Source organism: Ambystoma mexicanum, chromosome 6q (assembly GCF_040938575.1).
Source record: "Ambystoma mexicanum isolate Mex_15411 chromosome 6q, UKY_AmexF1_1, whole genome shotgun sequence".
Lineage (NCBI taxonomy): Eukaryota > Metazoa > Chordata > Amphibia > Caudata > Ambystomatidae > Ambystoma > Ambystoma mexicanum.
The window spans coordinates 1,517,484,720-1,517,499,941 of record NC_090937.1 but is presented as its reverse complement, the minus strand read 5'-3'; positions in this window follow the sequence as shown (position 1 = coordinate 1,517,499,941).

The window sequence follows — 15,222 nt, the reverse complement described above, 5'->3', positions numbered from 1 at the left end:
TTCAACATCAGTTAGTTTCCACTTCAGATTGGTTTTAAATTTAATTATGTTATGCACTGACCACGGAAATCAATTCCTCCCTTTGGTCACATCTACTGCTTGAATCTTCTCCTGTTTATTTTGATAATGTAATAGATGTAAGATCACAGATATTGTGGGGTCGCCTTTGGGATGGCCATTTTTGATTTAAAAATAGAAATAATTACTTTCCAGATTTTCCAAAACTATACTGAAGTCAATACAGGAACTTTGGAAGTCCTGTTGCCATGTTACAATTCAATAATCAGTATCCTTAGAATTGCCTGTTCTAATGCAAATTCCAACTTTTTATTTTAACTTGCCCATCTTCTGCACTTAACAGTTGTTCCTGTAAACATTGCTCGCTTTTCCCTCCTAGGCAAGACTCATAACCGTTCTTCTCTTTCTGCACAATTGGCATTAAATTCCCCAGCTAAAATAATGGCTCTCTTGTTATCCAACTAGGCAAATACAATAAGCTTAAATTGCTCAAGCGGCTCAGCTTGGGCCATGTCCACATAACTGCAGTAAATATTAATAATTAAGACATGTTGGATTGCAGTGTTCAGAATCCTATGTGTCACAAGGATACCATATGTTTATACAATTATTATTGATACCTCAATCACACAAATGGACTGGACTTCCATGAGCAATCCCCCTTTGTTCTCCAAGGCAACCCTCTCACTGCATATGTGTGGCAGAATTAATGGCCATCCAAATTAAATTCTTCCATTAAAAGGGTTTCCTGAATCATGATTAGGTCAAAGTCACATAATTTAGTGCCTCCTCTTACGTTTAACAACAAATGTTTGAAACCCCTACTGTTACAACAACAAGTGGTAAAAGCTTGATCTTTTGGACACATTTTTCATAGTTAAGCTACTTAAAGTTGAAGGTGAATGACTGATCTGAATACTGTTCCTGCCCCCGGCTACTGGATTAACGAGAGAGACGTGCTGTGAAGAGCCTGTTATACAAGATATGGTCATCAATGGAAATGAAAAGTCCTTCCCCATAGTCAGAGCAATGGTGATCAGTCATTTTTTCAACAAAAAAAAATGTTGAATGACAATTTTTTCGAAAAAAGAATGTAAAAAAAAAAAGTCGAATTCCGTTTTTTTTTAAATTATATATTTATTTTGGGGTCCGGGAGTAAAAAAAATGGGTAAAACAAAAAAAAAAAAATTAAAAAGGGGGGTTGGGGGGGGGGGAACCCAGCCCCATTTCGAATAAAAAACGTATTAAAAAAAAAATGTGACATTTTTTTTTTCGACATTCTTTTTTCGAAAAAATGACTTTCAAAATTTTTGCATTCGAAAAAATGACTATAAACCCAGAGCAATATCACTATTGGCCCTGCTTTAACATATATGTTAAAGCCCCTCTACCGTATTTCCTCTACTTTCTCCAAGATGAAATCTCTGATCATTTCAAAAGAGATGTCTAGTGCTGCAGTATCCAGCCTATCATCCCAGTAAAATTCAACCAATTGGATATCACTTGAAGTGATAGAACAGAGCCTAGGCATATCATGATGGAAAGCTAGTATCGCCCTTTGATTTAAAATGACTAATCTTCCAGCCAAAAACAGTCTGAACTATTAGACAGGACATCATTCTCTTATCTTTTTCTTCAAATGTGTTCTATTGTATCTCCTTTCTGTGGGGCTTTGCTCCAATATATCAATCTTATTTTGATTCTGATTGTTGTTATGTTACCTTTTTTAGTTGTTGCCCACATAACACTTTAATGATGATGATATGTTTGATTATTAGTTATTCGAAGGAAATATAACAAATTAGCCAAGGAAACAGTTACTTTAGACTTCGAAAACATGATCACATTTGCTGACTGTACTGGCTCTATGTTGTCACCAACTGTCTCTGTTTGGCAAGCGATAGTAGCCTTCATGTTTAAAGCCAGGAAAGACGTGTTATCAGGCTCTGGCAACAGGTGTTCTTGTGCAGAATCATTTTCATCCAGTCTTCCCTGATCAGCTGTCTTATGTTTTGATATACCCAACGTTATGAAGATAGGAGCTAGTTTGACTTGAATCATCCGTGTGTCATGCACAGGCACTATAATTGACTCCTCCCATCCAGATATTATTTGCAACAATTTGCGAGATGAGCATCAGTTTAGTTTTCATGCTGGCAGTTTATTTTTGTTTTGTTGGGTTTCTGTACAGTCTGGATCTCCTTTAGAGATCACAGTGGCACATTGTCACTTTTATCACTTGATGCAGCATTGAGAAAAACCTTGAAGATTGAAACACGTGTTGGCACTAGTGAAACCAAAGTAATTGTACACTTTGAACTCTATGTAAGCCTTGACCAACTAAAGTGTATGTCTCTAGAGTGTCAACCTATGTTTGAAGCAGTTTACAAACAATGAAAACAATAATTGTTGCAAACACTTACTATGTGTGGAACTTAACACTCATTAGATATCTAGGATCACCTGGTCAGCGCCAAAGTACAACCTTTGAATCTCAGTCACCGAAACCAGCATCAACAAACACTGGGACATCAGGATCATTGTCCCTCTGAGATCCTCATAGAAGCGCCATTTATTGAAGAATCAATTGAAACAACAGCGCACGACCCACAGTTTCAGCAAGCTCTAACACCACATCATTAAGTAGCTAAAACTAGTGAGGTATTTTCCCCACTCAATAAAAGTGATCACCAATCATCAGGAGACAGAGTAGTTAAAGAGTCCAAAAAAGTCCTAACGTGCGTGGGTCTCAATGTAGTTAAGGTTGTGCAAAACAGCAACATATGTTTTATGTTTCCCACAGATCTCAGTATTTTGCAGTAAGATATTATAGGTTATTTCTAATGTGCTTAATATCCAGTGGTTTCTAAGCGCGGACCCGGGGATTGAACCTGTGTTGCTCCATGTTGTCTTCAGTAGTCACATTGCACAACTCTTGGTCTAAAGCAAAGTCTAATAGACAGTACTTCTTTTGTAGGCATTCGATTTAGACATATTCTAATAAGTGGTATCTGAAATGGCTATTAGAAATGTACCTAAGTATTTTGGCATAGAGCCAAAAGCCCTTTGTTCCTGCACCAGATGATAAAATAATGTAAACCTATTTGTTTCCTCAGAAGTCAAGACCCAATCATATTTCCAAAGATTCACTTTGACCTAATCTGGATTTCTTTTTAGATCCTATTCTGAGCCGCATACTATTTCAAGCAAATCTTTACATTTTTTCCCATCACCACAATATTCTATCTTGTCCTGTTTTTCTTTCTTTCTTGATTATAGCAAAAATCGGCAATGGGCCATCCATGACACATTTTCTACATAATGGTAATCATTTCCACTCCACCCTACCTTTAGTGATATCAGTCGCAGTTCTTGCTGATTAATTGGATTGAGGTTTACACTGGTGGATTCTAAACCCTCTTCCAAAACAGCTCTTCAAACAATGGCCACAAGGAGTCAGGAACGTAAAATAAGGATTAGGCAACATATGTTAATACAATAGTGACCTTTACCCTATACAAATCCAACACCGGTACCATGGAACATGGACAACATGTTCTACATAAAAGCCCGACTTGATTTGGCAAAATGTTTGCTACATCTTTTACTATCTGTTCTGTGTTCACCCCACTCTTACTCATGTTGATGAAAACACCCAAATATTTGAAAACTGCCAACTGCTCAATCATGCCCAACTACTATATAAAACAATCTTTTCCTGTGCTGTGGTCTTTACAGGACCAACATCTGTGTCTTTGCAGTGTTTATTTGAAACTCGTTTTCCTCTGTGTAGTCTTCTAGGTTTTTCAACTGTCTCTGCAGACCAATCATCATTTGTTCCATCAGGCCTAGATCGTTTGCACTTAGAACGTAGCTAATTTTGCTATTTCTGAATTTTGGTGGAAAACTCTTTGCATCCACTAAGCTCTCACCAAGATCAGAAATAAAAAGATGGAAGAGTGCAGGGTCAAGATGGCCACCCTGCTTAAGCTCCGTGAATGTGTGTATCTTCTCAGAAAGAAGTGCCACAGCATTCAGTCGTACTCTCATTGAAGTTCCCCATGTGTAGAGCCTTTAATTGCTCCAGAAGATTGTCTGGGCATTTCCAGTTTGTGAGTTATGTCCATAACATGGCCCTGCTAATACTATTAAATTAATGTGTCCTCTCTGTTAACCAGTCTTTCCAATATTAAGCTCCTTGACTCTTCTCTTTTGGGTGGTTTAACAGACCCCTCCCCCTCTTCTTTTGGCTATTGGGCAGCCTACCGTTCTCGTCTTTGGGGATTGTGTGTTTTTACACAGTGAGGCATAGACCTTGGTTGCTCCTACTGCTTTCTGGCTCAATATAAACCTCGTATCTGCTTCAGCTTTTGTCTCTGCTAAAGTCTGGAATGTCTCCTCTTGGGTGTCCATATCATTTGTGTGATTCGATAATTCAGAGATTGGACAATCCACCACAGTCTCAAGGTTATTTAATGTTGGTTCTTTCAGGGGGCAGACAGTTTCCATTTAATAGACAGAAAGCTCCAGTAATGATATCAAACCATCCATGGCTCCTCTTGCCCTAAATCCAAAATCACAGGTTCTGATATTTGTTCCACATGGACCCTCCCTATTCTTCTTGGTGTGTTTGATAAGTTTGTGTTCGCTCTGTGCAAGAGTCATCCAGATTTTCAAAGGTTGTGGTCTCTAAGCCTGAGTTTGTTGGGTTTTTCACACTTTCCGTATCACCCGCTGAGATGGGGGTTTTGAGGACTGGGGCTTCTAATAGTATATTCACAAACCCCATTTGTGGAGGCTGCTTTTCTTCCTCCTTCCCAATCAATTGGCAATCCCTGTATTCCATTTCAGGTTTTTCTAAAGTTGTTTTGCACACCACTTGATTGGATGGAAATTCAAGTGACATCCCATGTCTCTGTGTTATCATATTAGATGCACAACCCACTACATGTTGGTCTTTAAATTGTGTTTAATTTTGTTTCAGTCCACGGTCTTCTATTTCCTTGGCTGCTGTAATATAACTCTCAAAAAGCAAGATCTTTGAATATAACATGGCGATCAAAGTTGCCTGATCCTTAATGTTGTCGTTAATGACCTCATTATGTTTCAAAACTGGAGCCAGAGCAATGGACAACATAGACAAGAGATTGTGCATCCACAATCTTGGGCACATCGCAGACAGAGGGGCTTCTTCTTGGAACATTCCCCCTTCCTATCTTGCATTGCATATGAGGAATAAGATGAGGTTAGTGATTATTTTTATACAGGGGAATCCTCTTCCCTTTCCTCTGTAGATTCCTCATGGCTTGTGTGCAAAATGTCCTTCCTAGATCACCAAGGGTTTGTTGAAGCTGCCCATAAATGTTGTTGATCCGTGGAGAACCTTCTGTCCATTTTGTGTATGTTGTTGCTGACTCCTTTGCCCCTAAAGCCCCTGCGGACTCTGTTGCCTGGGCTCTTAAACCAGCAGAGTCTACCATTATAATCTTTCTTTCAATTCATGTAATGTCCATCCTAGGTTTCCACTAATTGTGTGTTCTGTTTGATCCCTAAGGGGCCTACATGGCATGGGGCGGGTCTTCCAACAGCCCTCTCCAATGTGCTTTGGCTTTCCGGTCTTGATGAAATGCTACGTTTTCTCCCCCAGCTGCCACAGACATTTCAGGTGGTTCTTTGGTGGGCAGGTTCAGCCACAGAGATGGGGACAGGGGTGTTTGCCCCAGGCAATTTAACAGGATGTATTGCAGCTGATACCTCCACTAACCCTTCCACCCCTTCCAATAATTTGGCACCTGTAATGTCTCCCATGTTATTCCGTGCACATTCTGGTTTAGTTAATTTTGTTAAGAAAGTTGCCTCTGCTTTTCCCCACTAATGTATTGTAAGCAGGCATTCCTTTAGTGGCCTCCAGGGTTGGGGCATGACTCTTGGTACTATAAGGGGGTCCCTAATTGTAAGGGTGTCTTTAATTACCCTCATTCCATAATAAATACACCTCTCTAGGGAAATAAGGCCAAAAGTCTATCTTGTAAGGATAACAAGTTTAATCTTACAAAGATGAGGATGGTAGCAAAGGACTCTGCTACCTGACTGGCTTTCTCATGTCCTGCATCCGTTCCTTTCTCCTTCCACAGTGGTGCCTGCAGGAGTTTATATAGTCTGGTCTTGCTGTAGTGGCGTCACTGGATACGGCCCTGGCTCCATCCCAATCCATCCTTCTTCCATACAAGGGATGCTCCAAAGCCTTCCTTTATTGTCAGTGGTTTCTGTTTGAACATGATGCTCTACATTTTGCTACCTTACATAGAAAAACAACACAGAGCCTGTAGTTTATTTTTAGCACAAGCCACATTCTTGGGAAGGAGGCAGAGTTTTGCAAATACCATACTAAGATTTTACAATGCATAGGATCTTGACATTACACATGTATCCAGCTAATAGTTGTGCTTTATATTTAAAAAAAATAACTGTCTTGCTCAGTGTTTTCCCATGTCCTTCTTCAGTGCTTGGGGGTGGGGGAGGACCAAAGTTCCTGCTCAACTATACTCCCAATACACTTCTGAGTGGGACAGGCACTAGGCGCTTCATCTTGCCTTACCTCCTGCACCCGCTCTTTGGGGTCTGATCTCATAGAGAGTTGAAGCACCTCTCCCCTTGAATTCATGATACCTTCTGCCCCTTCAACCCCTGATCCGGAAACTAGATGTAGAGTCCCGGAACACCACCCAGCAATAAAATTTGGTACCCATGGTATGTTTGGTAAATTGGGGGTCTGTGCTGTTAGTTCACTCCCACGTGTTGCATAATCAGTTAACATCTCTAGTGAAAGTAAAGGTAAATTGGGGGAGGATCTTGCGAGTCCAGTTCCATCCACATGGATCATAGCTTTTAATGTCCTGCAACCTCCTTCCATTAGAGCCGGTTAGGTCTTTTCCAGTCATTTTTGTAACCAATTACATCCAATAACCACAGCCTCCCCGTCCCCTGTTCTCAAAATGATCTTGTCCGCTGAGGTTACATGCATGTTACCAAATGAAGCAGCACCAGTCCCGTTTCCTATTGAAGGACAGGCACTGGAGCCCCCACACAGGTAGTTTCCCAAAGACCCAGAGGGTCAGCCCCTTCCCCGACTCCAAGAACACACTTTCGTGGGCAGCGGAAAACACAGTGGGGCTCATTATAAGTATTGCAAAATGGGTTTAACGGCGCTGCTAATGGTGCCGTCGCCGTTAAACCCATTCCGCAATATTACGAGGTTCCCTCATGGGACCCGCTTTGGACGTCTGGTTTTACCAGACGTCCATAGCGGGTCCCGCGAGGGGACCAGGGAGCTAACAACGGGCCCATTATTAATGTGCCCGTTGTTAGCTCTCTCCCCATTCCCATTGAGCCCTATGGGGGCTTGAATGGGAATGGGGAAGGACCGGGTCGAGTTCCCTGAAGGAGGAAATACCGGGCCCTCTATACTCGGAATGGCCCGGTATTTCCCCTTTTAGGAAACCCAGATGCAGACGCGGTTTTGGAGGCAGCCATGCCCTTGTTAAGGGCATGGCTGCCTCCAAAGTCGTAATGAGGCCCAGAGACTTTGGCTGGTTTGCATGGGATAGTCAATAAGTCACATAGTCATATAATTCAAGTTCTTACATCCCTTACAACCTGTTAATGGAGCTGCACGCATGTCCTCTGCTGACTTTAAGGTGGAACTTGACCTGCTAACTGGAGCCTGATTTACACGTCAGCTAAACCACATGGTCCGCTCTCCAGAGACTCCCGCTGACTGACTAGTGACTGGACTCACCGCCAAATGCCGCGCTACCTTCATAGAATGAGACCCACGGGCATGTGGTGCTTTATAAAAACTGATATACATAAACAAAAAATAGTTTTTCTAAAAGACACAGGCTCCATGCAGCTTCAATAGTAAAATGGTGAAATGCAGGTCTACACATTTCTGTGCTCCAATACAGATATTAGTTAATTTTTAAATGATTATATTTTACTTTTTCCTTCATTGAGAAATGCTGCATGGTGCCTGAATAGTGTCCAGTTTGTCCTACTGTTCCCTCACTTCAGATTTATCTAGGCCAAATACTCGAACCAGTGAGTACTCCATGGAGTGTAATACTATGGAAGTCTCTTTCACACCCTCCTCTGGATCATGTTGATGGGAGTAATACAAGTCTGGCCTGTTATTTAAATAATCAACACCATTTGGTTGGCCTCGCTGTCCCTTATAGCTTCTCCATTAAGTAAATCACCTCAACTGTATCAACAGTTCCCACGTGACTTAACTTAATGGTGTCCTGTGCACCAAATATTGTTGGAGTCTTTGTTGGTGGACAAGCCCAGCTCCTACGCTCCTCTCTCCTTTCAGCATGTGGAAAAAATGTAGTCATCCTTTTTTTTAAAATTTAGTAGACATTAAGGTTAAATCTAATTCAGCAGAATGCAAGACCTGCATTCCAGCCACTAGCCTGTTATGTTTCAGATTGGTCATCGCCTTACTCAAAGCTACTAGTCATAGTTGTCAGGAATACAATAAAGCATGTAATGAGACAATAAATCACAGAGACAGGATTGCATGTCTGAACTCTGCTTTATTCAAGCGCGAACTGAGCTATGGGCAGTAGCACCGCCCCCATGTACACGTGGGTCGCAGCCCACTGATAAACTGCAATAAACAGAGGACTCATCCTCTAAACAAACAATCAATGATAATAGAAGTAGGAAATGACATCTCCCCTTCACTTAAACAAACACTTGGACTTGTTCACCTAACTTTCTTCGATCGATCTAGTGGGTTTCCGTATGACCTTCTTGGATGGACTGCGAGCTGGCCGGGGAGCTCTCCTGTGAGCCTCGTCTCTGTCACTGTCATCGGCATCTCTTTCTTCCTCATGGTACTCAGAGTCTATGTCTGAGGAGTCCTCTGCCGATAGCTTTGTAGTGCTGACGTTGGTGTCGTCACCTCTGAATGTTCTGAAGAAGGACGAGTTTCTGGTGACTGCGCCCTGAGGATTTGCCACCGTTATCATAGAACCCTGAACGTGGGTTACCGTCATTGGTTCCAGTTTGAAAGCGGGAGTGTCCTTGGTGTTTTGGTTTTGCTGCACCAAGACTAGGTCACCTATTTGGATTGAGCTTGGTTTTGTTTGTCTTCTGATGTCAGCGTATTCTTTCATCCTTGCCTTGCTTTCTTTGTCTTTCCTTCTTGCAGTTTCCGCATGGTTGGAGTTCGGTGTGGCTTGCGGATTGTGTGGTAACCTCGTTCTGATGATACGCCTGAACATTAGAGCTGACGGGCATTCTCCTTTCGAGCTGTGTGGTGTGTTCCTGTATTCCTGTATTAATGTGCAAATAGCCTGCATGAATGAGCCATTTGTGATGGAACATATTTGGAGGGTGCGTTTGAGGTTTCCCATAAATCGCTCCGCCATTCCATTGGCCTGGGAACATAATGGCGTGATTTTGCGGTGTTGGAATTCTAGGTGCTCTGCGAACAGTGCAAAGTCATGCCCACTGAACGGTGGACCAATGTCCAATTTGACTCTAGAGAAGATGCTGTAATCAGCAAATGTTTTGTTAAGGGCTGGTGTGACTTCTTGAGCACTGGTGGATCGGATGAGGTGAACGTCCGGGAAGTGTGACATTTCATCGATGATTACTAGCGTGTATTTGCCATTAGCTAAGGGTCCAAACATATCCACTGCCACCTCATCCCACACCTGCAGAGGCATTTCGGATGTCCTGATAGGCTCGGGAATGTGCGCTTGGCTACTGACTGACATGATAGGCATTGTCCTAGCAATCGTTCCACTCGTTCATCCATTGATGGGAACCACACCTTTGTTCTGAGTTGGCGTTTAGTTGATACAATGCCTCTGTGTCCTGCGTGCGTAATGTCTAATATTTGATCTTGTAGTGTGGATGGGATTACAATTCTGTCCTCCTTTGATTGCAGGCCCTCTGGTGAAGTGGACAGCGTGTGCCGGATAAGTCTGAATGTGCGGACATGTTGTTCTTCACCCATAGGTATGTCATGATCACTCCTCCGATTGCTGTGCCACTGGTTCGACCTCAGGCAAGCCTGGACTGTCTGAATTAGCTTGTCTTTGTGTGTCTCTTCTAATAGTTGTGCCATGGTGATGGACTTAGGTAACGCACTGCTGACCAAATAGTTCAAATATTGATTTGCTCTGTTTGACTGTCGTTCATCCTGCACTGGAAGTGGATGTCTTGATAGGAAATCCTCTGGATTATTGTCCTTTCCCGGGTGATGGATACATTTGAAAGAGTATTCCGGTAGCTGCAATCCCCATCTGGCAATGTGTGGTGGCATTTTGGATGTCGGCTTCCCGTAGATGGTGGTGAGGGCTTGGTGATCAGTGATTATGGTGAATGGTCGACCATACAGGAACAGGTGGTAATGTTTGCATGCCCACACTACTGCTAGGCTCTCTTTTTCAGGCTGAGAGTATGCGCATTTGGTGGTGGATAGGCTGCGGCTTGCGTAGGCCACAATTCTTCTCTGGGAGTCAGGAGATGCGCCAGGCTTAGATTGCGCTAGAATCACTCCCAGACCTACCAGGCTTGCGTACACTGTTAGCTCTGTGTTGAGATCAGGATCGTAGTTTGCCATGCATGAGGCTGCTGCGATACGTTTTTGGATTTCTTGAAATACCTCTTCACATGCGTTGGACCACTTTAATTCGTGATGCTTCCCGGTGAGTAGCCAGAGAGGTGTGCTCACCGACGCGAAGTCCTGTATGTACCTTGTGCAGTAGCTCGCCATGCTGAGGAATGAGCATATTGCAGACACTGATGTGGGTGTGGGAGTTTCCACTAGCGCTTGAACCTTCCCAGGGTCTGGTTTTAGACTGTCTCTTGAGAAAATATGTCCAAAGAATTTCAGGGTAGATATACTGATTTCGCATTTTTCAGGGTTGAAAGTTAACTGGGCGCTTTCAAGAGCCATGCATACTCTACTCAGCATGTCATCATGACTATCTTGAGTGGTGCCGAATATCAAGATGTCGTCACAGTAGTTTAGGCAGTTTGGGATGTGTTTAATTACTTGGTGTATCTCGTTTTGAAAGATTTTGGCTGCCGAGGATACCACGAAGCTGAGTCTTTTATATCTGAATAGGCCCAGATGTGTTGAAAAGGTGGTAATGTATCTCGAATCGGGATGTAACTCCAGCTGGTGGTAGCCCTTGTTTAGATCTAATTTCGAAAACACGTTTGACCCATGTATTAAGTGCATCATATCAGTCATTCTTGGGGCGAGGTGACGTTCTCGATCGATGGCTACATTGGGAGTCCTCATGTCTACGCATATTTGAATACTGTCCTTGTTATCCTTCTTGGGTACTGGTACGATAGGGGATACCCAGGGTGTTTGTCCCGACTCTGGTTCAATTATCTCCTGCTGCAGTAGTGTTTGGATTTCATCTTCCACATGTCATTGTATGTTAAGAGGTATACCTCGGTAGTGTTGCGCCGTCGGAGACATTTGGGGGTTAATGTATAATTTGACCTGTTTGTCCTTCAATTTTCCCAATCCTGTGAAGAGGGTTGGAAACATTTTCTGTACCATGTCTTTCGGGCTAGCGTGTATGCTGACATTATTTGGTACATTATTTGAATGAGTCCCATCTGTATTTCTGCCTTGAAACTTAATATGCTGCCTCCTGGCACTTCACCTTTGATGACATAGATTTTGATCTTCTGACTCTTGTCTTTGTATTGACAGTTTCCCATAAACATCCCTTGGCAGTTGAGAGGCTTATTTGATCCATATGGGTATATCAGCGTGTCAGCTTCTTTTAAGTTTTTCTTGCAGGTGAGTGACTTGTAGATATCATTTATGACATTCACAGTGGCTCCGGTGTCAATTAATAATTCTCTGTTTTGTCCATTAAGTTGTAATAACAGGGTGGGGCTGTACTCTGTGGCTATGCTGTTGCCAATGGCATGGACATATCCCCTTTTTCGGTCCCCGCTGGATGAGGACGAGTGTGACTCGTGTCGTCTGTAAGGGGAGTCGTCCAAATATCAGATTTTTTGTCTGGAATGTCTTCTTTGAGAATCATGTCTGGTCCTGTGATGGCTGGGGTTATCTCTTCTATCTTTACGCCATCTCTCCTCCCAAGGTTTTTCCCGGGATGTGCCCTGGTGCTGCCGTCTGGTGTTCATTGGTGAGTGTTGCATGCGGTATCCTGAGCTTTCCCCCCTGGTGTTGCGGCTCTCGTGCCTCCACGTGTCTCTGCTTGATTCAGTAGGTTGAAAGAAATTGATATTCCTGCAGACAGATTGAAAATGATTTTCTCAACCACATTTGTCGCAATTGTGTCCAATGGCCGGGCATGGGCCTACGTGGGGGAATTTGAAACCGCATTTATAGCGATTTTTTTGTTCTGTCGAGTCTCTTGTTGATCTGATGGGGCAGATAGTTGTAGCCGAGGCAGATTGTGTGATCTTGATGTTGCCCAGGGATTCTGTCATTAGCGTTAGAGCATTGTCAGCTCGAGCCAATTGCAAAATTTCATCTAGCGTTCTGCTCTTTTGCAATATTTTTTTTCTAAAATCATGCGATTCGCAGCCGACGATGGCCTGCAAATTGAATGCTTCCTCTGTTGAATACTTGTCAAAATCACAATATTTCGCTCTTTTTCTTAGTCTCATCACAAAATTATCCATGGCCTCACCACTTTCTTGCGTAGATGTGTGAAAGATATGCCGTTCATAGACTACATTTCTCAACCGCGCGAAGTAGGTGTTTAATGAATCAATAATGCCTTGGAAAGTGTCTGTATTGGATTCAGGCATTTCATACACAATGTCTCGCACTACTGGCCCTAGCGAGTGTAGTAGGATGCCTCATAGGCGGCGTTCTTCCCTTACCCCTGAAGCATGTATCTAAATATGAACTTCTTTGAGCCACCTCATCCATCTGGGGGCCAGACTTCTGGTGTCTGCCATGTCGAAAGGCTGCACGGCTTGCAGTTGGAGTGACTCAGGTCCACTCTCTTCTGTGGGTGCAGGGTGGTGCAGAGAAGAGCTGGCTGCAGGGCTCATGATGCTGCTGTCTGTGTTGGCTTCAGACATTGTATTGTGAATCTAGGCAGAGTATTTGAGCTGTGAGCTATGACTGTTTATATTCAGGCTTTGCAGACTTACTTGGCAGGGAGAAGGGTTGTAAATATGTGCCTGAGTCATGTCTGGCAGATTGCAGTAATTTGCTGTAATAATGAAACAAAATTCGTTTGATGTAAAATGCTGCTTTCCTGATGACACACGTGCGCGTGCTGTCAGTTTCTTTAATGAGGCAGAGTTCGTGAGACAGAAGGTGCTGCTATCGTGAAGAAAACACATGCGTGTGAATAGCGGATTCTCTCCACGTGCGTCTTTGAATTTGACACCGTGCGTGGAATGTTACATTCGTACCGCGTGTCATACGCAATGTGCGTAGTATGTGCTCCGGCTGGAACTGACTTCACGGAGTCTTTCTGCAGGGGCTGGCTATATCTCTCATTTGTTTCCTGCGTTATGAACGCGTGGGATGCGAGCAGCTCCGGTGTGGAAATCCGGATGATCCACCGCACTCACAGGATCGAAATCGATGCTGCATGCAATAGACCTCATAGCCATTGTTATGTTTCAGATTGGTCGTCGCCTTACTGAAAGCTGCTAGTCATTGTTGTCAGGAATACAATAAAGCATGTAATGAGGCAATACATCACAGAGATAGGATTGCACGTCTGAACTCTGCTTTATTCAAGCACGAACTGAACTATGGGCGGTAGCCCCACCCCCGTGTACACGTGGGTCGCAGCCGACTGATAAACTGTAATAAACAGAGGACTCATCCTCTAAACAAACAATCAATGATAATAGAAGTAGGACATTACATAGCCCAATGTCTTGCAAGTTTGTAGAAGCCACTGGTGAGTTTTCTGAAACCAGGCGCATGTCAACTGGGTGACATAGGCCTCCAATTTGCATTGCCGAATCAAGGCATGCACCAGTGGAGGGTCGGTTTCTTTTTTACTCCTTAGATTATACATGTCTTAAATCTGTAAATGCTGTCTGCCACACCCAGATACAAACTACACTAAATCAAAAAAGGCTTGCCGAACCCTAACAAAGGCAGCAGATAATGACTGTCAATCAGCGGCCCGCTATACTTCCGATATACTTCCATTCACCTTCCTGTAAAAGAATCCAACATAAATGCAAATGTAGATCTCACCAGTTTAACTGCTCTCCATACACTGGTTTTTATTATTTGTATATGTTTGGCAGAAATAATAACTCGCCACTCTCCTCCTCTCCGCCAGACTGCTGACACTTAAGGAAACACTTGCTGGGAGCGCACGCACAGGAGAACGGCACTGCTTGTTTAATGGTGCTTCCAAATCTGCAGGTTTTCTCTGCTTACAGTCCACAGTAATTCCCTTCAATTAGGGACACAACAAAGAATCCAGGGCCTCCTGCCAAACCGCTGACACTTAAAGAAACACTTGCTGGGAGCGCATGTGCAGGAGAACGGCGCTGCTTGTTTAATAGTCCTTCCAAATCTGCAGGTGTCTCTGCTTACAGTCCACAGTAATTCCCTTCAATCAGGGACACGACGAAGAATGCAGGGCCTCCTGCCAAACTGCTGAAACTTAAGGAAACACTTGCAGGGAGTGTCTTCGTGCTGTCCCTCCTCCACGTGTGCAGTCCCTCCTCCCTCTTCGCACTGGCCCTTATCCCTTTTTGCACCATCCCGCCTCCCTTTTTGCGCTGTCCCTATCCCTCAGTTGCGGTGTTCCTCCTCACCCCTTGTGCTGACGGTCCATCCCTTTTGTGCAGTCTCTCCTTCCCCCGTATGCTGCCACTTCTTCGTCCATGTGGTGTCTCTCCTTCCCCATGCACTGTTCCTCCTTACCCCTTGTGCTGTTGCTCTTTCCTCCCATTGTGCTGTCACTCCTTCACCTATTGCTCTATTGCTCCTTCCCCGATTGCACTGTTGCTCCTCTCCCCGGGTGCTGTTGCACCTTCACACTGTGTTATCACTCCTTCCCCCTTTCACTGTTGCACTGTTGCTCCTTCCCACCTCTCCCTTGCACTGTTGCTCCTTCCCCCTTGTGATATTGCTCCTTCATTGCCCATTTTCGCTGCCACTCTTCCCCCCCATTTGCACTGCCACACCTTCCTTCA